At 44.2% G+C, this 23478-nt stretch overlaps 1 long non-coding RNA gene across 3 annotated transcripts; it reads left to right on the top strand.

Annotated features, from left to right (window-relative positions):
- Positions 1 to 17494: 17494 nt before the first annotated feature.
- Positions 17495 to 22159, top strand: LOC127487206 (uncharacterized). Of its 3 annotated transcripts, none has more exons than XR_007913803.2 (2): positions 17495 to 18037; positions 21195 to 22159. It is a non-coding gene; the product is annotated as an uncharacterized lncRNA (long non-coding RNA). The 3 variants fall into 3 exon arrangements; XR_007913805.2 differs by having other exon boundaries at positions 20873 to 22159; XR_007913804.2 differs by having other exon boundaries at positions 20865 to 22159.
- Positions 22160 to 23478: the final 1319 nt, after the last annotated feature.

The raw sequence follows: 23478 nt of genomic DNA, 5'->3' as shown, positions 1-23478 counted from the left end.
CACTGATGACAAAAACCATTGTATATCTTGCTTCACCTAATTTTATGGTGTTATAATTCGAGAATATTGTTTCAGATTTCTGGTTCTCATATATGTCAGGACTCTGTTTTTATTAGCTTTGGGAAAAAAAAAGACAAATGATAACAGTGGGATGGAGGGCACTGTTCATGTTCCTGATGGATCCTGGACTATCATTTCCAGGGACTTTTCCTAAGATTTTTTTTTTTCCAGAAAAACATCACAATCACAAAACAGAGGTACATGGGAATAGCAGGGTAGACTTCTGAGCTGCTGTTATCCACAAGCAGAGGGGGTTGGGGAGAGTGAGTTTCTGACACGGATCCTACCGTGGCTTGGATGGAATCTGCGTCGGGATTCTGCCGCTTGGTGCCACTTGTGTCTCAGGAACCACTTGCTGCTGACGCCAGCTCCCGTCTGGTTGGATTAGAGAGACAACACTTTCCCGAGGGCAGTGAGGTCATGCTGTCATTTTGCAATGCAGAGCACATGTGTTACAGGGGAGAGTCTAGGTCACCAACCTGACACGGTCCCTGTGGTGTTCCTGGCCTCTCCAGTGGCCCTGGGCTATGCCAGGAGGGTCTGTCACTTCAGATGTTTTGAGCCTCGGTCTCACTTTCTTTATACTGAGCAATACGTAATTTTTGGCACCATAGGGAGACTTTCTTCCCAGCCTCATCACCTCCTCGTTCTGTGAACATGGTTACATCCTGCAGTCTCATTGGTCCTGGAACAGACCAGTTTGTGGCATCCCGAAATATGTTGATAGGAGGCCAGAATGAGCTACCCCGAAGTCCTTCTCTCTGGCACCAGGACTACATAGAGAAGCTGCTGACAGAGGTGGAACTCTGACAGCAAGGTGGAAGTGCTCTCAGGTGGAGGGGATTTTTATTTATCAGGGAACCTCCGTTTGGGGAGATGCCTCTGTCTCTGGGGAGAGGAGGGTGACTCTGAAGCGGGAGGACCTCCCTCCATGGAGAAGGCATGACTTCCATCTGGAACAAACCTGCCGCTGGTTTACCATGCTTATCCTGGGCACTTCTGCGCCAGGCTTCCCAGTGTTCCTCTTCATTGTGCTGGACTCTGGTGGACTGGATTTCCAGCTGCTCCTTTCTCTGGGTGTCTCCCACATGGCCATGATTCTCCATGGTGTTAAGCTTGTGATGGTTTTTCTCTTGTTAATCTGTCTCCTGTGACATGGCTCCAGCACAGTAAAGACATGTGAAGGGGAGACTCCTATGTCCCTCACGGGTCTTCTTCAGAAGTCACTAAGTTCATGTCTGCGGAGCCCTCGTGATGGTGCCTGTCACCAGTGTAGACACATCGTGGAAGCACCTTGTGCCCCAGCACAGGGCTTAGTGCCTGGAGATTACTCGGTCATCAGGAAGTATTTCTACACAACGTTGGCTGTTACTATTGCTGCAAACAAAGAAAGATAGAGATTTCTAGCAGGGATCACCAGGTAAGTGAGTTATGAGGGTTTGCTGTTGGCTAAAGAAGCCCATGCTTAGTGATCGCCGTTGGGCTCAGGGAGCCATCAGTCACCCAGGATTGATGAGGCATAGAGGCAAACTTCCCAGTGGCTTGTGAGTGATGATAGCAAATCAGACGGAATTTTGGTGGAGACACTGTGTGATGACATTGGAGCATTCCCCCAGTATCTGTAGCTTTACGTGCTTACTGGTACTGGGTTGCCTATCTTTCCTGGCACAGATGTCTGTTCTGTGTATGTTCCAGTCACGTCTGGATCTCAGTGCAGCAGAATCTGTCCATGCCGTTCACTTCTTTTTTTTTTTTTTTTTAAAGATTTTATTTATTTATTTGACAGAGTTACAGATAGAGAGAGAGAGACAGAGAGAAAGGTCTTCCTTCCATTGGTTCACTCCCCAAATGGCCACCATGGCCGGAGCTATGTTGATCCAAAGCCAGGAGCCAGCTGCTTCCTCCTGGTCTTCCATGTGGGTGCAGGGGCCCAAGGGTCCAGACCATCCTCTACTGCTTTCTCAGGACATAGCAGAGAGCTGGACTGGAAGAGGAGCAACCAGGACTAGAACTGGCGTCTGTATGGGATGCCAGCACTGCAGGCGGAGGATTAACCTAGTGCACCACGGCGCCAGACTCACCATTCACTTACTACACTAGCTCTGCTGGTGGCAACTCTTGGCACAAACCTGTGTCTCACAAAGCAGGGAGAGAGGAATTTTGAAAGAAACTGATTCAGGGAGGACATGGGGAGCTTTGTGGGTTTAATAACACCAAGGCCTCGTTTTGGCACAGCGTTTTCTTTTCCAAAGTGCATTCTCACGATGATATTGGTGGATTCACTGCAAAAAAAAAAAAAGAAAAAAAAAGAATAGATGCAGGGCTCAGTACAGCTGATAGGAAGTCACTGGTTTAGACTGAAGTGCTACTCCATGTGACTGAGACGGAGACACTTGTGCTAAAGTCCCAAGTTGAATTCAGATTTCCCATCTAGAATTCGGGCAGTTGGGGATGGAGAGGGAGGACGAACTCAAGCCCCAGAACAACATAGCAAGGAGTTCCCCTCCATTTTAACCTCCACAGGGAAAGGAACTGAATCCATTTCTTGTTGTTTGCTTCAGCCTTTTTTCCCCCCTCTAAAGCCAAACTCCTCGGTTCAGCTGTGCAGAACAGTGATTCTGTTTTATGGAGTGAGGGTTGTCTGCTTTAATTGAGAATTAAGATCTCTAAGTGTATTGCAGCATTGTGTTTCGGTGGCAGAAATAGAAGCAGTTATCTCCGTGTCACATGATAGAAATGGCTGCCTCTCTGCTGCGCATCCTGGAGGGAATGTGATGGAGCCCCATATGCTCATGGCTGTCCCAGTGCTGCGCACCTGCAGGACCTTCTCCGTCCACCTGCAGTGCTGGAGCACTTCCTAGTGTAGACTTTGATTTGACCCCTTAAAGTAAATCCGCATCAGTCTTTCCTGAATGAAACGATGGAAAACCTGAGAAAATAAATCCGCTTTTTCTTGCCTGCTTACCCTAAAAGTGACAGATTTTCTAAGTTTGTCAAAAGCAAACTTTATCAAATGTTGTCAAAGCAAGCTTCCCTTAGCAGGTCTGAGTCTGTCGTGAACTCTGGAAATTTCTATAAATTTCACATCATCAGAGAAGTGTAGTTTACTTCTTTGAGGGTAAACATGCATTATTAAGTCATTCATTCAGTTAATATTGACTGCAGGCCAACAGTATTTTAATCTTTTCCCTGTGGTCATCAGCAACCTTGAACAGGAAACATATGATTCCTACTCTTAGATTATTTGTGTTGTAGGACAAAGGCAGTAGTAGGTGATGCATAACAAATTAAACAGTTCTGAATTTTATTCAGCAATGAGTTATTCTAAAGAAAGCAAAAACAAAAAAATAGTCGTGCCCGAAGAGTTCTACTACAGTCAAGGGGCAGCACATTCTCCTTGAGGAAGAAGCCTTTGAGTGAAAAACAGAAGTCAGGCATTGAAGTGTCGGGGACAAGAGGGAGCGATGCAGGGGATAAACCTGGAAGGAGTAAGAGCCTGGTTTGGGTATCTGAGAAGGAGTGGGACTCGGTAGATGTGGAACAAGTTGAACGTGGAGGAGGGCAAATGAGAAGAATTAAAGAGAGCACACTGGCAGATTGTATGACGTTTACCGTGTGTGGCAAGGGATTAGATTTTGTTCTGAATCCTTATGTCTGTTGGGTATGAGCATGGAAGAACTTGATGAAATAGTTTTCAAGGATCACATTGGATGCTTTGTGGATAATGAGTTATAGGGAGATAAGAATGGAGGCGGGAGCTTGTGAGGTTTATCCAATAGAGAGAGAGAGCGAGAGTGAGCATGAGAGTGCAAACTCACTTGCAACAAAGACCTGACAATTCAAGCAAGAGTTGGAACTGTAGAGATTGAAAATTAGAATAAATTAGGATGAATGATTTGATGGCCAGGGCTTGATGGTAGATTGGTGGTGATTCGAAGTGAGGAGTAGGCAGTTGTGTGGGGATTTGAGTAGCTCTGGTCCTTATGTGAAGTGAGAAAGTCTGGGATGAGAGGGAAGACCTGGTGCTGGGTGCATAGTTCTGTATAGTGCTAGAGTGTACAGTTCTGTTTTCAAAACTTACCTTTGGGCTGGCACTGCGGCTCACTAGGCTAATCCTCCACCTGCAGCGCCGGCACACCGGGTTCTAGTCCCAGTCGGGGCGCTGGATTCTGTCCCGGTTGCCCCTCTTCCAGTCCAGCTCTCTGCTGTGGCCCGGGAGTGCAGTGGAGGATGGCCCAAGTGCTTGGGCCCTGCACCCCATGGGAGACCAGGAGAAGCACCTGGCTCCTGGCTTTGGATCAGCGCGATGCGCTGGCCACAGCGCACCAGCCGTGGCGGCCATTGGAGGGTGAACCAATGGCAAAGGAAGACCTTTCTCTCTGTCTCTCTCTCACTGTCCACTCTGCCTGTCAAAATAAATAAATAATAAAAAAAAACTTACCTTTGTCATTCACACAGCGCTTGGAGGTGTTGCTTCGTGCACACACTTGACTGTAGTCTCCCTTGTTCTTGGAGCTTTTCTCTCTCTCAGGTTGTAATTGTTTATTAAGCATTCATGTTCAGAAAAAAATGCTGAATTGAAAACTCTGAGTCTCCCTTAGTGTTCCCCTCCTGGTGACTACGTTCCGGCCCTATTCATTATCTAGGAACTGTCTCAAAATTCCTCGAAAGCAGGTAACAGAGTAGATACATGAATTGTTTCCTGTCTGCCAGTGGTTTTAATTGATTTTCTCCCTCCCATGGAGCGAAGGCTCTTCCCACTCCTGTCTCATCATAGCCTTCCTTTGCTCGTGTACATTTTTGCTCTTTTGATTTTCCTTTGAATCATTTAGAGCATCTGCCTGATTCCCTCTCATCTTACAAGTGAAATAAAATCTTTAACACAGGTTCACTGTCATGTTTGTCTAAGAGCCCTGATTTTACCTGCGCTTGGAAATGACCTCTTCATGCACGGCTGCTCTGAGGGTCAGATGACCCTTCTGACCCCATCAAGGGGACCTGCTGTGCAGCCGTGTCTCTTGAATCCTGAAATTCTGTGCGTATAAGGTACTTGGGCACACATACGTTCCATAAGTGAGGCAGCTCAGATCCATTTTGTCAATGTCATCGAAAATTCTGAAGTCAAATAACACAGATCATGGTTAGCCCCAGGAATAGCACGTCGTCGAGGAGGAGGGGAGAGATTCAGAGCTGTGTTCCTCACTAGTCTTTGGGCTCCCACCAGCCGATGACTCAAATTTCAGACCCTGACTCAGAGTGGAATGAGTTTGTCAATAGTGAAAGACATCAGTGAGTGTTTCCAAGCAAATCCACACACGGCTTCTATTCTTGGAAGTGCATACTGTGTGACTAAACTTCTGAGAGATTGTGGGTCATTATTTTCTAGAGGAAAACTACTTGAAGCTGAGACTATCTTTAAAAAATTATTAGCTTCTGACTCACAGATTGGAGTGGTTCATTTGTTTCCTTGCCAAGAGAGAAGAAAAGATGCTTCGGTGACAAGAAAAACATCAACATTGCATCTTTGGCAACAGTGCAGCTTAAATATTTAGAAAATCATGACTCATAACTCAGAAAAGGTATGATCTAATATTTCCAGGCCTATATCAGAGTGAACATTTCTCCTAGTCATATACCATGAATTGATTGTAGAACATCACTGGATTATATAATTAATGTTTAAAATATTCATGAACATTAAATAAGAACATTTAATTATAAAGATTAATGTACAATTTATTCCTTTTTTGGCACCAAGCCTAGCAAATTTCAACAGATGCTTTGATGGTGTTTTATAAGTGAGTTTTTGAACTGTTTTAGAGGAATGATGCATGAAAACAATTTCGGTTGCAAAATGGAAATCTAAGGAAAGAATCATAGGTTTAATAACAATTCACCTAATGTATATGTGGTGCCTGTAGACACTGCATACATCAGCAGGCCTGTTAGCTGGACTTAGGATAGCTAGTATTGTATGGACCTTAATAGTATGCAAAGACACATGTTACAGACAACTTATTAAATGCAAATAACCTGGAAAAATTTAAGTTGAACCTGGTTTTTCTAGAATGGGGCAACACTTTTGGTATCTGTTGAACAATTTCAAAGCAAAATATTCTGTTCACTGCCAAAAGATTACAGATGAGACCCAGATGGGGGAGAGTTGGGGGGTATGGGCTTTTCCTTAGTGTCTCCTCTTTGATGGAAGAGAAACACTTGAGTTTTGGGAACTGTGGACTACCTCCCCTCCCTGTGTTACACCTTCCCTTGTGTTGACTTTATTTTTCCTTCAAGTGAAGCACTAGGAAATTAATGTGCATCTTTATATGGCCATATACTCTCTGTTTTAACTCCAACATCTGCATTGTTTGGATGACTACAGCAGACGCCTAAATGTGTCCTTGTCTTAAAGGGGAATCTCTGTGTATCTTAAATGGTTCAGTTTCAAAATCAAAAGGAAAGTGATTGAGCCTAATGTTTCGTAAGAACCCAGAATAAGAAAGAAGCCAAGTCTCTTACTGTGTTTGGATTTTTGGGAGCATGTTTCTCTTTGTTCTGTGTGAGAAGCATTTTGAAATGAAACAAGCATCATTTCCATTCAAAGGGAGGCTTGTCAAATGGTTTAGGCAATAATTCCATGTTCTTGTACTTTCAGACAGAAGGTAATGTGTCAGATTTATATTCTGGGCAAGTCCACCGACATGAAATCATATGCTGCTTCCTGAAGGAATAAAACCCTATTGAGTTCATTCTGTCTGCCTGTCATGAGAACAGAATGAGATTATTGAATGGGACAGTCCATGGAATGGACTGCATCCATGACTCCATCATGATTATATTATTGACATGTTCTCATGTTTGAGGATTAAACCAAGTGATGTAGAGTCTATGATCCTGTTTCAATAATTTCTATTCTGTTTTTTTTTTTTCTTATCCATAGATAGTAGTGGGATAGAAGTGGAGGAGTGATAGAAGTGACTAAAGCATTATAATGACAATTTTGTATTCCAAGTATTTGGAACAAAGGAGCAATAAGGTGTTTTGTTTTGTCCTGTTTTGTTTTTCCTTTCCTCTTTTGTTGCCAGCACTGGTCTCAGATTTGGGGAGGGTCTGGATTGTGAAGAAGAAAGGGGAGAAGGCTGTGTGCTGTGTCTCTGGAAGTCTGTATGCCTATTGCTGCTTTCAGAGAAAAGGAGCTTCCACAGTCAAAATTCTGAGGTGGGTGACATTTGCGGAAACTGGCCCAAGGTCTGTTGCAGGTGAATCCTTGGATGCTGCCGTCGGACGTTGGAGGATGACAGGAGTGTGGTCTGTGGTCCTGGCTGTCTTAGGCTTTCACATGTCTAGGGAGGAAAGTCTCATTGTTGGCTTGTCTGAAACTGGCACATGGTATGAGGACAGTTCCTGCTCATGTAAACTCACACTTTGTTTAAAGTCATTCTTGGGCCGGCGCCGCGGCTCACTAGGCTAATCCTCCACCTTGCGGCACCGGCGCACCGGGTTCTAGTCCCGGTCGGGGCGCCGGATTCTGTCCCGTTTGCTCCTCTTCCAGGCCAGCTCTCTGCTGTGGCCAGGGAGTGCAGTGGAGGATGGCCCAAGTGCTTGGGCCCTGCACCCCATGGGAGACCAGGAGAAGTACCTGGCTCCTGCCATTGGATCAGCACGGTGCGCCGGCCGCGGCGGCCATTGGAGGGTGAACCAACGGCAAAGGAAGACCTTTCTCTCTGTCTCTCTCTCTCACTGTCCACTCTGCCTGTCAAAAAATAAATAAATAAATAAAGTAATTCTTTTCCATGAGTGTTACTTAGGGAATAAGTGATTTGTTTCATATTTAGAAACACCATATACTCAAAGATGATTTCTAAATCTTAAAAAAATCATTTTGAATTTGTCTGCTAAAGATAGAAAGTATCTAATGAAAATGGCCAAAAGCGATTTTACTCTTCACAGCAATGAAAGTGTCATAGGTTAACTTTAGCAATGAGAAGCCAGCCCATGAGTTCCTCCCAAAGAGTGATGAAGGAATTGTTGAGTATCAGCATTCCTTCAGGATTGGTACAGATGCAGTCACTTTGAATTAGCGTAGGATGAAGATATCCACGAAGTCATAATTATCCAAGTGTCCTCTGGACCTGTCAAGTAGATTGAGAGAAGCCACATTCCCTTAAATTTCGCAAATATCAACCCCAGGAGACATAGGAGTAAAGTAAGATATGAGAGGACTTCATAAAGGTCATAGAAAAATAGAATTAAAGGATACATGTGTTTAATCCAAAACTTTTTGAAATCCATGTATAGTTTTTTTAATGCACATTTTCTGTGAACTTTTTGAAGAGCCTCTCATGTTGTAGGCAGTGTTTTTTTTTCCCCCCAGGGTAACTTCACAAACTATAGACCTGTGCTTATCAAACTATGCTTCTAGATTTTTTACGCCAACAGTTTACTAATTTTTGTGGGGATGGGGGAGGTAAATTGAACATTCTTGTCCCAGTGGTCCCCAGAATCTCCTGTCGAACCCGCCTAATCCTGAAAGTACAGTCATGCATCTTAGACGTTTCCTTTCTGTTCATCTTTGACAAAAACACAATATAACTCTACAGTCATTTGAAGAAGAAAAATGTTGGTATGATTTTTGGCATACTTGTCAAGTTAAATCTTAGAAAATGAGTTATCAATGATCTGAAACAATTTGTTCTTTTTTATTGTTTGGAAAAATACTGTGTTTTAACTGCTGGGCTCAAGATTCCATTCCTCACCTTTCTGATGTAGCCTACAGTCCATCTACAGTGGATCAGTGCCATTACCATTGGGTGGCACCCATTACACTCTGATCATACCTGTACCGTTGGGTCCTTTTTGTTATGGTTCTATCGTACCCATGGGCATTGCCATTGGACCATACCGTTACCACTGCATCACACCCATTGGCATGGGTGGACTCAGACCTGTTAAGCTTTGATCATGTTCTTTACCACTGAATCACACTTTTCCCATTGACTCCTGACTAGTGCCATTGATTGGATTATGCCTGTTAGTGTTGGGTCGCCCCGTTAACATTGGATCATACCTCTTGACATTGGGTTTTTGCCTATTATATTTTGTTTGTAGTCGTTGCCATTGGCAGGTTCCTGTTACCCCTCAGTTATATGCAGTAGCAGTGGATCGTACCTGTGACCACTGGATAATAGCTATTACCCTTGGATCACACTTGGTACCTTTGGATCAGACTGATTACCCTTGGATCATACCCAGTACCCTTTGTTCCTCACACTTGCTACCTTTGGGTCAGACCTGTTACCACTGGATTGAAGCTGTTACCTTTGGGTCACTCTTGCTGCCTTAGGGTCAGACCTGTTACCTTTGGCTCATACCCGGTATCCTCTGTTCATACCCATTGTCATTGGATCATACTCCTTGCTAGTGTAGTATTATTCCCTTTATAATTAAATAATACCCAGTTTTTCCACTCACCTTGCTCCACAGCTGTCTACCTCTTCTGTCAGACTTAGTATAAACATATAGTGTTTGGCGCTCTCATTCTGAAGGCTGCTCTGTCACATAAAATGTTATGAAATAAAAGGGCTTCTCTTTTCCTCTTGGTAATGTGTCTTTTGTTACATGGATGTTAGCCCTGGCACTTAAGATGAGTGGAAAAAAGATAGAATATATTTGCCCTGACATAACAAAGTAAAATCAATTGGCTGGGATTAGGTGATTCTATTCCATAATTGGACAAATGGACCTCAGTTCACCACCTTTATCTTTTCAGGTTTGCAAACGTAATTCTCTTCTACTTTCCGGTTTTGTGATAGGAGCAATTACTATTTAGATCTTCTTTTAACTGTCTTGGCATATTATGTAATGTATAATATTAGAAGAAAATGAATTTAAAATTATATATATGTGTGTGTGTATAGGCTATATACAAAGAAAATTAAATAGTCTGTTCATATTTATTTAAAGTAATAATAAATAAGGAATAGGTGATCAGACAAGATCGTATTGACCACTAAGCAATCTGTAAATGATTTTTTTAGTGAAAATATTGCTTGAAGTGTGAAAGTTTGTGTTCAAAGTTAAAATCCTGTGGTCGTTCATAATGACAGCCTTATAACAGTAATTTTTAAAATTATATATTTAAAATACTTCTGCGCATCAAAAATACAGTTTTTTAAAATCATGATTTGAAAAAAAGAAGACTCTTCACTAGTTTTCCTTTGGGTTGTCATTTTTCTAAGAGCAAAACTGTGACAAATTATCCAATTCCAGAAAATCAAAGCTAGTCCACAGTTCTCTATTCAATTGAAAGCACAATTCATCTATAAAGTGTTCTCATTGTGTGTTTCATGTAGAGAAAGAAACTAATATGTGTGAGCGTGCTGCAGTTACTTTCCATTTCTTCTTGTTTTTGCAGCAGTAAAAAGAGGGAGAAAGTTAAACATTTATTTACTTGTCAAACTGGACAAAATTCTTCAAAAAGAAAAATTGTATGCTACCTTAACCGCTTTAGCAATTTTAGCTATCTAAAACGAACAAAGAAGATTGATTTCTGTTTAGCCACTTTTTTTTTTTATTCAGTAGGTACTATATTTTTTTCCCTAGACATTTTCTTCTTTCAAAATTAAGGGGTTATTTTAGAGTCATTTTCCAGTGTTTCTCAGACACATACATTCTCTAGGAGACTCCATTCTGTGCTGGAACTACCCCTGCTCTGGCTTGCCAGCTGTTACTGAGACAATGTGCATGCCTTGTTGAACTGCTTTCTCCTTAAGCCTTTAACGTGCATCCACAAAGACCTTGTAAATGAATAATTCACTCAGTAAGCCACAAAAAGGGATGAGAATTACTATTTTGTATTTAGGAGTTGCAATATTGTGCTCACTTTTTAAAATTTTCTTGGAGAGCCAAGCACTGATTTCATAGACAGAACAGTGAACAGATGCATTGCCTCTCTCTGAAGTGTCCTTTCTGTGATGTGGAGAATAAATAAATAAATAGAAAAACAAAGTTTGTACTGGGAGTGCGACACTTTGCAGAGCCGGCAGTGGTGACGAGACTCCCCAGAATGCAATTCTTCCCGTTCAGCGAGGCTCCTTGGGCTTGCAGTGAGGAGCTCTTCTCTGCGAGTGCCCGCTGTAGACTTCCCCACATTCCAAGTAATGTGGGTTCCTGTTGGTAGCAAATGGTTGACTTTGTGAGTAAGCCCATTTCTTCCAGACTGCACATGCCATCTGCCAGGAGATCAGTAACTGAGTCAGAGTTGTTCTGATTAACTTCTGGTCACCCTTTTCAGTTCTCTTTCCTGGTTAAACGTGGAGCACGTGGAACCAGATTTGTGGGGCCGTCTGAATTCTCGATCAACTTTATGCAAAAAACATTCTTTCCAAACTGACTCCAGCTAACCGTGGCTTTGTGGTTCCTGTGTAATCTCAGGTGGAAAAATACCTTACACACATGGGCCCATTCACTTCTCCCAGGGAAACAAAGCAAATAATTTAATTAAGCACAGGAATGGTGTTAATTCCCCCTTTCCAGAAGTAGGGAAACTGTCTTGGAGGCAAACCACGACTGGAGCCTTTTTTTCTTTTAATAACCTGTGACTGAAGAGTGGTTTTTACATTTTAGAAGGTTTTTAAGAAAAAAGGAGAAAGGAGGAGGGAAGGAAAGGGAAAAGGAAAGTGACGGAGATCTTAGGCCCAAAAAGCCCAAAATATTTCCTGTCTAGTTTTTTTTTTTTTTTTAAAGAAAAAGTGGGTAGGTGTGCCATTTGCATCTTTCATCCATCCTACGTTGACTTTTGTTTATGGTGAGAGGTAGGAAATGGAATTTCATTCTTCTACATGTGTGGACCCACTTTTGTCAGGACCGTGTATTGAAGAAACTGTCCTTTCTCCAGTGTGCCCTCTAGGCACCTTTGTCAGAAAGTGATTGATTAGATAAACATTGATTAATTTTTGGATTCTCCATTCTCTTCCGTTAATTTGTATATCAGATCTTGTTTTATTGTTTTGTAGTGTTTTTGAAGTCTGGTATTATGATACCTCCCGAATTATTTATTTATTTATTTTCTAAAAATTTCTTGGGCTATTCTGTGTTTTTTTGGTTCTACATGAATTTTGGGTTTTTCTTTATTTCTTTAAAGAATGTGATTGGTAGTGTGAGGATTACATACACTCTCTAGATTCCTTTGATTGGTATGGACATTTTAACTGTATTCTTCTAATTAGTGAACTTGGAATATCCTTCTGTTTGTGTGTGTGTTTGTGTTCTAATTTTTATCATAAAAATATTTGACTTCTTTAGTTAAATCTGTTCCTGAATATTTTGTAGCCATTGTGAATGGAATTTATTTCTTGATTCCTCTTTCAGCATGTTGATGATTTGTATTTCAAAATGTGACTTTTTCGTATGTAGGCCTCATCCCCTACAACTTTCCTGAGTTCATTTACCAGTTCTTATGAGTTTTTGGCAGTGTGTTTAGATTTTCCTGTCTATAAAATCATGTCATCTGCAGACACGGGTGTTTTCACTTCCTCCTTTAAACAATTAAGCAATTCGGATGCTGTTTACTTCTTTGTGTTACCTAATTGTTCTTGCTAAGATTTCTAATACTACACTGAATGAGAATGGAGAAAGTGGACATCCTTGTACTGCTTCAACTCTTAGGGGAGATGCTTTCAGGTTTTCCCATTTATGAATGATGTTGGTTGTGGGCTTATATTATGCAGCTTTTATAATTTTAAGGTGCATTCCTTCTATACATAATCCATTGAGAATTTTTTATGATGAAGGGGTGTTGAATCTTATCAAATGCTTTGTCTTCTCAAGACAATTACGTGTTCTGTTCTCTGCTGATGGGATTTCTACTTTCATTGGTCGGTGAATGTGGAGCCGTCCTTGCATTCCTGGACAAATCCCACTTGGCCATTGTGGGGAGCAACTGGGAGCAACTCGGACTAGACTAAGTTACTGGAATTAAGACTTATTCTATGCATCTGCTCTCCCACAATATGGCGCTGAGAAGGGAAACAGCTTCTACACAGCTGCCTCCAGTTCAACCAATAAACTGTGGGACCTGCTCCTGATTGGAGGAGAGCAGCGTACTCGGCGTGTGGGTAGCAGAGTTGGGATTGGTGGAAGAGGACTACAAAGGAGGAGAGAGACGGCATGCACCAGGAACATCTAAGGGGAACATCTATCTGAAGGAACACCTGTGCAGCCCCCGAGAGAGCCGGCCGGCAGTGTGACGCTCCCCCGTGGAAGTGGGGAATGTGGCAGGGGGAACCGCCCTTCCACAGAGGTGGAAGGGTCAGTAGCCAACCCGGGAAGAACCAGCAGCAAACCCGGGGAGGGCCAAGCAGACGAAAGAACAGCGCAGGGTCCTGTGTCGTTCCTCCACGAAGACGGGGAGCGACATAATGGTGCCGTGACTCAGATAGGAAACCTAGGAGGGAAGAAACAGGAAGAAATGGGAAAATACCGGAGAGAGAGACTAGCAAACAGCCTAGGGAAAAGCCGGACGAAAAAGGTGCCGGAAGAAGCTATTGAAAGCCTAAGCATAGACTCGGATACGGACTGTGGGAAAGAAGTTAGGATTTAAAGTGAAAGCAAGAAGAAACTTAGACTCAGATACGGACTGCAGGTTGAAAGTGAAAGTGAAACCTATAAGAAACTTAGACTTGGATACGGACTGTGGGGAGAGGCCAGGAGAAATGAGGGTGGAATATTGTTGGAAGAAAACTTAGGGAAACATACCGGGTAGAGAAAAATGTTAGGGAGGATGAAGCCGCGAGTGCAGGCCAAGGCGGAAACGGAAGCCATCTTGGAATTCTTCAAGTCAGCCCGGGGAGCAAGAGGTGAAGATCTGGAACCAGAGGCAGAGACGTGGGCCGCCAGGTTGGAATTTGCCAGGTTAGTCCGGGCAACTTGGACTGAATGCCGGTGGTGGCGGAAACATTCGCGGAAGCCGCCGCGTGCAGAGAGAGCACGGGGCGTGAATAGATAGGGAACGCGGGGCTGGCGCGAGGCCGTGGTGCGGGCGCGAAGTGCGTGGAGACCGCGGAGTGTGCGCGCAGAGCCGGGAACCCGCCGGCGGGGCGAGGCGCCGGGAAGCCGCGCAGAACCGTGAAGCTGCCGCGGGGCGAGGTGCCAAGAAGCAACCTTGGGGCGGGCGCCGCCGGGAAGCCGCAGGGATAAGAGAAACAGAAGTTTAGAAGTAAAATGAGAGAAATAGGAATGCTGGAAGATAGAAGTAAAATGGGAGAAATAGGAATGCCTGGAGATAGAGAAATAGAGAAAAATAAGGCCTCCCCACAACACGGCAATGAGAGAGCTTGGATTCGGTCTGCCTGATTAGTGAGGCGATGAGCACCTGCGGGCGGCTAGCAGCTTATGCGCCGCAGGTCACCGAAGACAGGCACGTTATCAACACCAATAAGTCTCCCCACAATACGGCAATGAGAAGGCTTGGATTCGGTTTGCCTGATTGGTAGGGCTTGTAAGCACCTGCAGGCAGAGCAGAGCATGCGCTGCAGGGCACCGAACACAGGCACGCATCAGCGCCTAAAAACCTCCTCACAACATGGCGAAGAGAGGACCCGGATTCGGTTTGCCTGATTGATAGGACTTGTAAGAACCTGTGGGCAACTCTAGCAAGCAGAGCAGAGTGTGTGCCGCGGGGCACCGAAGACAGGCGCGTATCAACGCCAAAAATAAAAAGAAAGGGGGATCTGTGGGGAACAACTGGGAGCAACTCGGACTAGACTAAGTTACTGGAATTAAGACTTATTCTATGCATCTGCTCTCCCACAATATGGCGCTGAGAAGGGAAACAGCTTCTACACAGCTGCCTCCAGTTCAACCAATAAATTGTGGGACCTGCTCCTGATTGGAGGAGAGCAGCGTACTCGGCGTGTGGGTAGCAGAGTTGGGATTGGTGGAAGAGGACTATAAAGGAGGAGAGAGACAACATGCACCAGGAACATCTAAGGGGAACATCTATCTGAAGGAACACCTGTGCAGCCCCCGAGAGAGCCAGCCGGCAGTGTGACGCTCCCCCGCGGAAGTGGGGAATGTGGCAGGGGGAACCGCCCTTCCACGGAGGTGGAAGTGTCGGTAGCCAACCCGGGAAGAACCAGCAGCAAACCCGGGGAGGGCCGAGCAGACGAAAGAACAGCGCAGGGTCCTGTGTCGTTCCTCCATGAAGACGGGGAGCGACAGGCCATGACTTTTGGATGTGCTCTTGGATTCTGCTTGCTGATGATTTCTTGAGAGTTTTTGCATCGATGTTCATCAAGGTAGCATTCTCTTGTTTTCTTTCTTACTTCTGTTATGTTGAAGGAGAGCAATGGAAATCCTTCTAGACATCAATGTAGGCTAAATTTTTTTGATAATACCTTGAAACAGTTGAAACTGGGCAACAAAAACAAAACTAGAAGCTTTTGGACAGCAAATGAAATTATCATCAAAATGAAGAGACAACTGACAGAATGGAAGAGAATAGTTACGAACTGTTCATTTGACAAAACATTAATATTCAGAATATAAAATAAATTCAGGCCGGCGCCTCCTCCACCTGCAGCGCTGGCATCCCATATGGACACTGGATTCTGTCCCGGTTGCTCCTCTTCCAGTCCAGCTCTCTGCTGTGGCCCGGGAAGGCAGTGGAGGATGGCCCAAGTCCTTGGGCCCCTGCACCTGCATGGGAGACCAAGAGTAAGCACCTGGCTCCTGGCTTCGGATCGGCGCAGCACTGGTTGTAGCAGCCATTTGGGGGGTGAACCAACAGAACGATGACGTTTCTCTCTGTCTGTCTTTCGCACTAACTCTACCTTTCAAATAAAAAAAAATATAAAATAAATTCAAAAATCTCAACAACAAAAGACAAAGAATCTAGTGATGAAATGAGCAAAGGATCTGAATAGATGTTTCTCAAAGGAAGAAATAACCAGCAGCCCACAGATACATGGAAAATGCTCAATATCATCAGCTGTCAGGGAATTACAAGTTAAAACCAAGGTGAGATGGCAGCTCATCTAGGGTTCAATGGCTGTTATAAACATAAATGCTGGCAAGGACATGGAGGAAGTCTTACACGCTGTTTGTACAGCCACTGTAGAAATTCCTCCAGCCAGTCTGGAGATTCCTTAAAAAACAAGAAACGGAACTGCCGTATGAGCCAGAAATCTCCCTGCGGGGTACCTATTGCTGAAGAAATTAAATCAGCTTATCAAACATAAACCCTGTGTTTGTCACAGCACTGTTCACAATAGCCAAGAAAAAGATAATAGAATCGTCCAACGTGTTCATCAACAGATGAGTGGATAAAGAAAACGATGTGTGTGTATGTGTGTGTATGTATGTGTGTACATGCAATGGATTTACTCCTAAAAAATTAAATTCTTTCATTTACAGCAAAATTGATTGAACTGGAGGAGTTTATGTTAATTGTAGTAAGCCAGACAAACATTGTATATTCTATGTGGAAGCTAAAAGAAGTCAGTCTGAATATCAACTGTTTATTCCTAGAGACGGGGTTGGGTAGGAGGAGAGGTGGGAGGAAGTGCAGTGCAGTGGGGTGTGGTTAATGAGGACCTCTCATCTGTGTGTGTCAACAACGGAAGTGATGAGCCTGAAAGCACCGTAAAAGTAAGGACAGAGGTGGAAAGATTCTCTACTCTGATTATTAAGCACATTATACAGTTATTACAATATCACACCACACCCCGTGCTTTTGCCTAGCTGTTGTAACCAAGAACACATTTTAAAAACAGAAGAGTTGTAGATACTAACCAATCAGATTAGGTCTTCACATGTAAGTACATTGCTGACATCACTCTGTACTCCATAAGTAGATAATAATGATGATGATGATGGTGATGATGATGATGAAAAAACCGACAGACTCCTGCCTGCTCTCTGTGACAGTGCACACAGAAACGTAGAAAGGTTCCTCTTTTCTAAGTCTCCAGTTTGTAGCACTTTGTTTTCTGGCTTTTTGTTCTGGGTTTATGTACACAGCCGTGTTCTTGTGCAGTATAAATGCAGAGTACTTGACAGTGACAAGTGCCATGGGCCCCAGGGATGAACAAGCTGTAGCTTGTGTATGTCACAGATGAATTTAAATAAGTATTCGTGCTTCCTGTATCAGTTCTCTGAAGTTGTATCATAGCGATCTTTGTGATGTATTTCATTTGTTTTAACCAGAATATATTATCAAACTATTTATACATATAGTAAACAAGATACCCTGAAGTGTCTCCTGTTTGTTGAAGAAGATAGAAGAAGATACATGCACGTAGTCCACTAACTGCTGACTGTGTGACGTAGGTCATGGTAGTGAGTCAAAATGAAATAGTGAAATTATGGAAGGTGCATAGAAAACTTAAACTCTGTATTCTAGCAGAATTCTTGGCATTGTCTAGATTAGCGGAACTAGGGGGATGCAGCTCTTGGAAGATTCCAAGGGTAACAGGGAAATGGTTTGGGAGTGAGAGCCAGCTGCCTGATGAGAAAACTGTCCATTAACATGCAAATTTCTGGCTTCATAGCCTTAAACAGGGACACAGTGATTGCCTTCCCCACAGTTTGAAGACAAGGCAAAAAACTTCCTAGTAGTTGTAACCGGTTAGGCTTAAATGAGAAAAAGAAGAGAGAAAGAATGATGGTACTGAAACATATATTTTCATGACAGCAAATCTTTAGACCTTTACAGAAGCCCCTTTAACTAGAAAGCGATTGTTCCATTTGAGAATAGAGCTCACCGATGGTGTCGTTGTGAACTGAACGCCATGCAGCGTCAGCGCTGAGGCTTGGAGGGCTCCTCAGTAATAACAAGCTATTTCAGACTGGGGACCCTGAGGCCGAAGAGTGGAATTGTATTTTTTTCCCAACAGGTACAACTTCATTAACTTGGAATCTAAAGCTAAATATTTGGTTTCACTTTGCTTCTTCTAGCTGTGCTGTCTCCACTAACCAGGTATGCATGAGTCTTAAAATGTAAGTGAATTACAGGTAAAGCAACTGGAAAACTCAGTTCTTCCACCACACCATGCCTGTTTCTTACAGTCGGGAGCCACATGTGGGTGCTGACCCCTCTACTGGATGGTGGAGATACAGAAATTCCCACCATGATTCGACAACTTGGGGGCTCTAAGGGAATGTCTGTGTCCATGTAAATGGCCCTGAGCATGAAGCACTTGTTGAATTGGAGTCATCTCCTGGCTGTGGTTCCCAGGAGCAGCCGGCTTCAGGGGCACCTCCCCGAGGCTCTGCACCTGTGTGCACTGACCACTCGCTACCTGCAGCAGTGCATTGTGTGTTAAAATAGCGTCTTTCAGGAGCCTGGATGCCTCCACATCGCCCTTCATACTCTAGTTGGTCCTTTATCTTACCTGCCCGTCTACCGACCCCCAGTGGAAGGATACTACCAACTGGGGTGCCATTTCTGACATCTCAGGGGGAGCAGCTGTGTCTGAAACAATGACAGTGGCAGTGGAGACAGGTGCTCTGGGGAAGCGCCTCCTTTTCCTTGAGAACTCAAGCTGTGACAGTTATGTACAGTAGACAAGCCTAGGTCTGTGTGCAAATGGATGTGTGATTATCCATCCTGTGCTCTCAAAGCCTTATTTATTTTGACTACATTATACAGATGCTGCTATCCGCAGGGTGCAGAGAAGATGCTAAGTAATATGTCAGGCTCGACACCTCAATAGCTGGAGCTCATTTGCTCACCATGTTAACATATCGGGCCACATTTCCCCTGAGTGTGAATTATTCCCTTCCGGGGAATTTCCACTTGGGGAGAATTGTTAACTCTTTCAGGTGACCAGCAAACCAGTTAGCACACTGTCTCTCTAGTGAAGCAAAATCCCAAGTCCAGAAAGGATTGGGAAATACCACCCCTCCTTTTCCTACCTTTTCCCATGACTGCCTAAATAAGGAAAACCCAAAGTGTAGATTCAAAGAGGAATTTTGGAGGTCACATACACTCTGCAACAAGGTCCGTTAACTTTTCTGGTCTTTATATTAACCATAGGTAAATAATGCCTCCCTTATGGGTTTATTATAAGGTTTGAATGATGGTGTATCTCGTTTGTATTTATATAGAACTTGAATACCAGCAGTGACTTAATATGTGTTTGGCAATTGTTATCATTTCTGTCATTATTTTTTCATTATTGTATTGGTAATCTCCAGAAAGGATTAAGCATCTTGCTTCCATGTTGTTGAGACCTGAGTGTCCCCATAACTGTCTGAAGTAGTGACCAGCCTGGGAAAGCATAATGAGTAGACTTGAATTATGGCCACTGTTCCTTTTTATCCTTAAGATGTCATAGAAGGATGGCATAGAAAATCACATGCTAGTTTTTTCTTGTGTTATTCAATTTGAGATCCTAGAAAGATATAGAGACCTGGTATCCTGAAATACCATTTGGTTAGCCAGAAAATACTGTGTGAACAGTTCCTGATTTGATTATTGACATTGGCCGTGATAGGTGCAGGTGCTGAGCCAAGATTTAGGAACGCTGTGTTCATGGCCTGTTCCATATCTTAGCAAGGTGACCTGGGACTGTTAGCGCCTCTACGTTTCCAATCCACGCCATGGGGCTTGATGGTCTCTGAGATGGTTACAAGGGCCAGCATCTGGGGATGGAGTCTATGAAGACATTCCTTTCATGTTTTCTTGAAGATTTATTTATTTATCTGAAAGGCAGAGTTAGAGGGAGAGAGAGATTTTCTGTTTGCTGGTTTACTCTCCCAAGAGTCACAGCAGCTGGGTTGGACCAGGCTGAAGGCAAGAAACAGGAACTCTGTTTAGGTATCCAACATGGGTGGCAGAGGCCCAAGTACTTGGGCTATCTTCCTTGCATTCCCAAGTGCATGAGCAGAGAGCTGGATCAGAAGAGAAGTAACTGGAACTCAAATTGGTACTCTTACGGGATGCCAGCATCACAGGTGGCAACTTAACCTGCTACAACATAACACTGGTCCCTCTTAAGTTTCAAAGATTGAGCTCTGGTGGCCAGCATGTGGTAGTTGGTCAAGCTACAGTGGCATCCCATATCGAAATGCTGATTCAAGTCACAGCTTCTTTGCTTCCCATCCAGCTTCCTGCTGGTGAACCTGGGAAAAATGCAGATGATAGCCCTAGTACTTGGCCCTCTGCCACACATGCATGTGGTAGATCAAGATTGAACAAGTAGATGGAAAATCTCTTTCTCTCTCTCATTTTATGTTTCTCTGCCTTTGGAAAAAGAGAGAAAGAGAAAGGAAAGGAAAAGTTAAAGGAAAAGGAAATGAAAAAGAATGAGTTCTGTATTTGGTTACCTTGTTTAAGTAATGGCTGTGGTGTAGTAATTTGAAAATAAAATTGTCCTTGTACTTCTCATTAGAAAAGGAATCTGTTGTTCATTTTCGGGTGGGGTGTAGGTTGGCCAACACTATATTCACACGACTAGATTAGATTGCATTCTTACATGATGTCTCATAATAAGCTAATAATTAAAAATGTTATCAGAAGTGCGTTAGTTACCCAGGGAATTGGCAAATGCAGCCAGTACTGGAATAGCTTTGCTCAGCCACATTGTTTCTGATGGGATCCACTGAAGAGGTGTGTTCTTGTCCCTGCACAGGAGACCTCTTAGCTTTGAGACAGAAACATTCATTCTGAAACGGGCACTTTCTGGTTCTTGAATACACACAGCATCACCAGATCTTGTCTTCTTCCAGGAAAGGCTAAGCAGTTGTCCAGATGTTGCTCATGAGCCTCTGTTGCCAGAGTTCTTTGTTCTTTTGTGCTTGAGTCCATCAGGTGCCCAGAACTGTTGGTAGAACCTCAGACGTCACCCTCCATCCCACCGCTCATGGTCTACCACGGCCGTTGCGTGATTACAGTGTGCAGAACATGACGGCATTTTGGTCAGCTGTGATCTCAGATGGAACTGTAAAATGCCCCTTTGTAAGCTGCTGTAACACCTACACCACTGCATTATTCCCATGTTTGTGGTGTTGCTGGTGTGAATGCCTCCCCTGTGAGGTTGGTCCTCTACAGTTGGGTACAGTGCATAACCATCATAACGGACAATGTCACTGGTTTATGTGTTTATCATCCTGTATTTCCATCTGCATCTTAGAGCACACTCCTCCTTCTCAGTACCAGCTGTGTTCCTCCTGTAGCTCGTACTCCCGTTCTCTCCGTTGTATCCAAGAAGCTTCCTCAAGAAACTGGCTCACACCATCCAGGACTGCGTGGGAACCCCCTGTGACACTGCACAGCAACACCTACCTCTGTGTTTCCCAAAGCCTGTAGCTCTGCTATGAAGCCACACTGGACAGTAATGAGAACTACGTCCTGTGGACACTTCTCACTCAAAGTAAACTTGTGTTTTGATGGTCCGACAATGACATCCATTACAGCGGAGCTGAGTCTGACTCGGATATTAGGATTTAAACAGCATTTAGGGTGAATACTCTGCATAGTAAAATTGCCCTTAGAAATCCATTAAGTTGGACATAAAGTGCAGCGTAAATGGACTTGAATGTACAACATCACAACAGTAAAATACATGCATGAAAAGTAGGTACCTGGAAGCTAGAATCGGGCTCTGCACACCCCACGTTCAAGAGCGATGCCCAGAGACTGACACCCATTGCCGGCCGGCAGAGCTAATTCAGGTGCTCCTGCCGGTACCTCACCTGGTCACATTCGCGTCATGAAAGAGCAGGCAGGCACTTAGGTTTTTGACTTTCTCCTCCTGCTGTTGTCTCTCCAGATGTTTGCATCTAGCGTGTTAGAAGCTAAACACACAGGTGACGTGACTTGGTGGTGACTGAGGTTAGCTGTGTATTCACAAAGGATGCTTCCGGGGGAGGCTGCTGCAGGGACTGTGTTCAAACGACCGCTCTTGTCTGCCAAGGAGCCTGTGCTGAGCACCCGTGTTCCTGGCTGGAGCTGTCCTAACCCTCACCACTCATCAGATTCAAACACTGGAAACGTTCAGCTCTGCCCTAAAGATCCAGTCAGTCCTTAAAAGAAAAACATTGTGGTGCACTTAAGGCAAATGGAAACAGTGTGGTAAATACACAAATGTGGATAGTTTTTCCTTTGGTGTGTTTGGAGAATTCATGTATTCAGAAATACAAATTCACCACTGGGATTAGTTTTCTCACGTGTTAACTTCGCGGCTGTGTGCACTGTTGAACGGTAACAGGGTAAGTCACCAGATATTGAGAATGTTGAGTTGTTGGAACTTTCCCCCCGGAGCCTCCTGTGAGCTCGGCAGTAGCCCTGGGGCTGAGGCCCTGACTTTGGTGTAGGTCAGAGCTGATCTGATGTAATTCCAGGATCAGGGCTGGCGGGAAGCGCTGTCCATGGAGAGGGGTAGCAAGCAGACAGGGCTCACATCCGTGAGAGATTCCTGCCTGTTTATGTTTGTATGGGTACAGTGAACAAAGAAAAAAGCTATGCTACACACCAGAGGCATTAAGAAACGTGCTTTAACGTCCTGTTCAACACAAGCTGCTTTAAATCAGCTCAGTCAACGCACACACTGAGTTTAGACTCGGCAGCACTGAAGACCGAACGTCCATTTTCCTGAGTTTGGATGGGACTACTCAGCAGCTTGCCAGGGGTTTTTAGCTGGAGATGTGCTTAACAATTTAGTAGGTAACTAAGTTTTCATATTAATTTTCAGTGGTTACGTAGAGGTACCATTCAGAACTTTAAAAAAAAAGATTTCAAATGAGAGAACCCACGATTTTGCTATTAAATATTTGTGCATTCCACAGTCTGGTTGTTGAGATTCGCACTGGGCCAGGTGCAGTTCTAAGTGGGTGTGGGGAACAAGGAGCTGGACCAGATGGAAACAGTGGCCTCACTGAAGACCTAGGTGAAGTTATAGTCTCCCTGGGGAACTCCTACCTGCTCCAAAGCTGGCCCCCAGGCCCTGGGTGAAGGGGTCTTCCTGACTCTGGTAGGGGGATCCACTGAAGCAGATCGCTCAGATAATGTCTGTTACACGTCAAGAGTTACAGAGGGAAAATGCAAACTGGGCTCTACATGTTGAGTAAATGAAAAAGTTTGCATTAAGAATTACTGGGGGGGGGGGGGGGGAGTGCTGGCGCTGTGGCGCTGTGTCCCAGTGGGTTAACACCCCGGCCTGAACCATATGGGCACTGGTTCTTGTCCTGGCTGCTCCTCTTCCAATCCAGCTCTCTGCTGTGGCCTGGGAAAGCAGTAGAAGATGGCCCAAGTGCTTGGGCTCCTGCAACCGTGTGGGAGACCCGGAGGAGTCTCCTGGTTCCTGGCTTCCGGTTGGTGCAGCTCTGTTGTGGCCATTTGGGGAGTGAGCCATAGGATGGAAGACCTCTCTTCATTTCTCTCTCTCTCTCTCTCTCTCTCCTCTCTCTGTGTAACTC

Source organism: Oryctolagus cuniculus, chromosome 10, assembly GCF_964237555.1.
Source record: "Oryctolagus cuniculus chromosome 10, mOryCun1.1, whole genome shotgun sequence".
Taxonomy (NCBI): Eukaryota; Metazoa; Chordata; class Mammalia; order Lagomorpha; family Leporidae; genus Oryctolagus; species Oryctolagus cuniculus.
The sequence above is the reverse complement of the archived record's forward strand: the minus strand, read 5'-3'. Positions and strand labels throughout refer to the sequence as shown.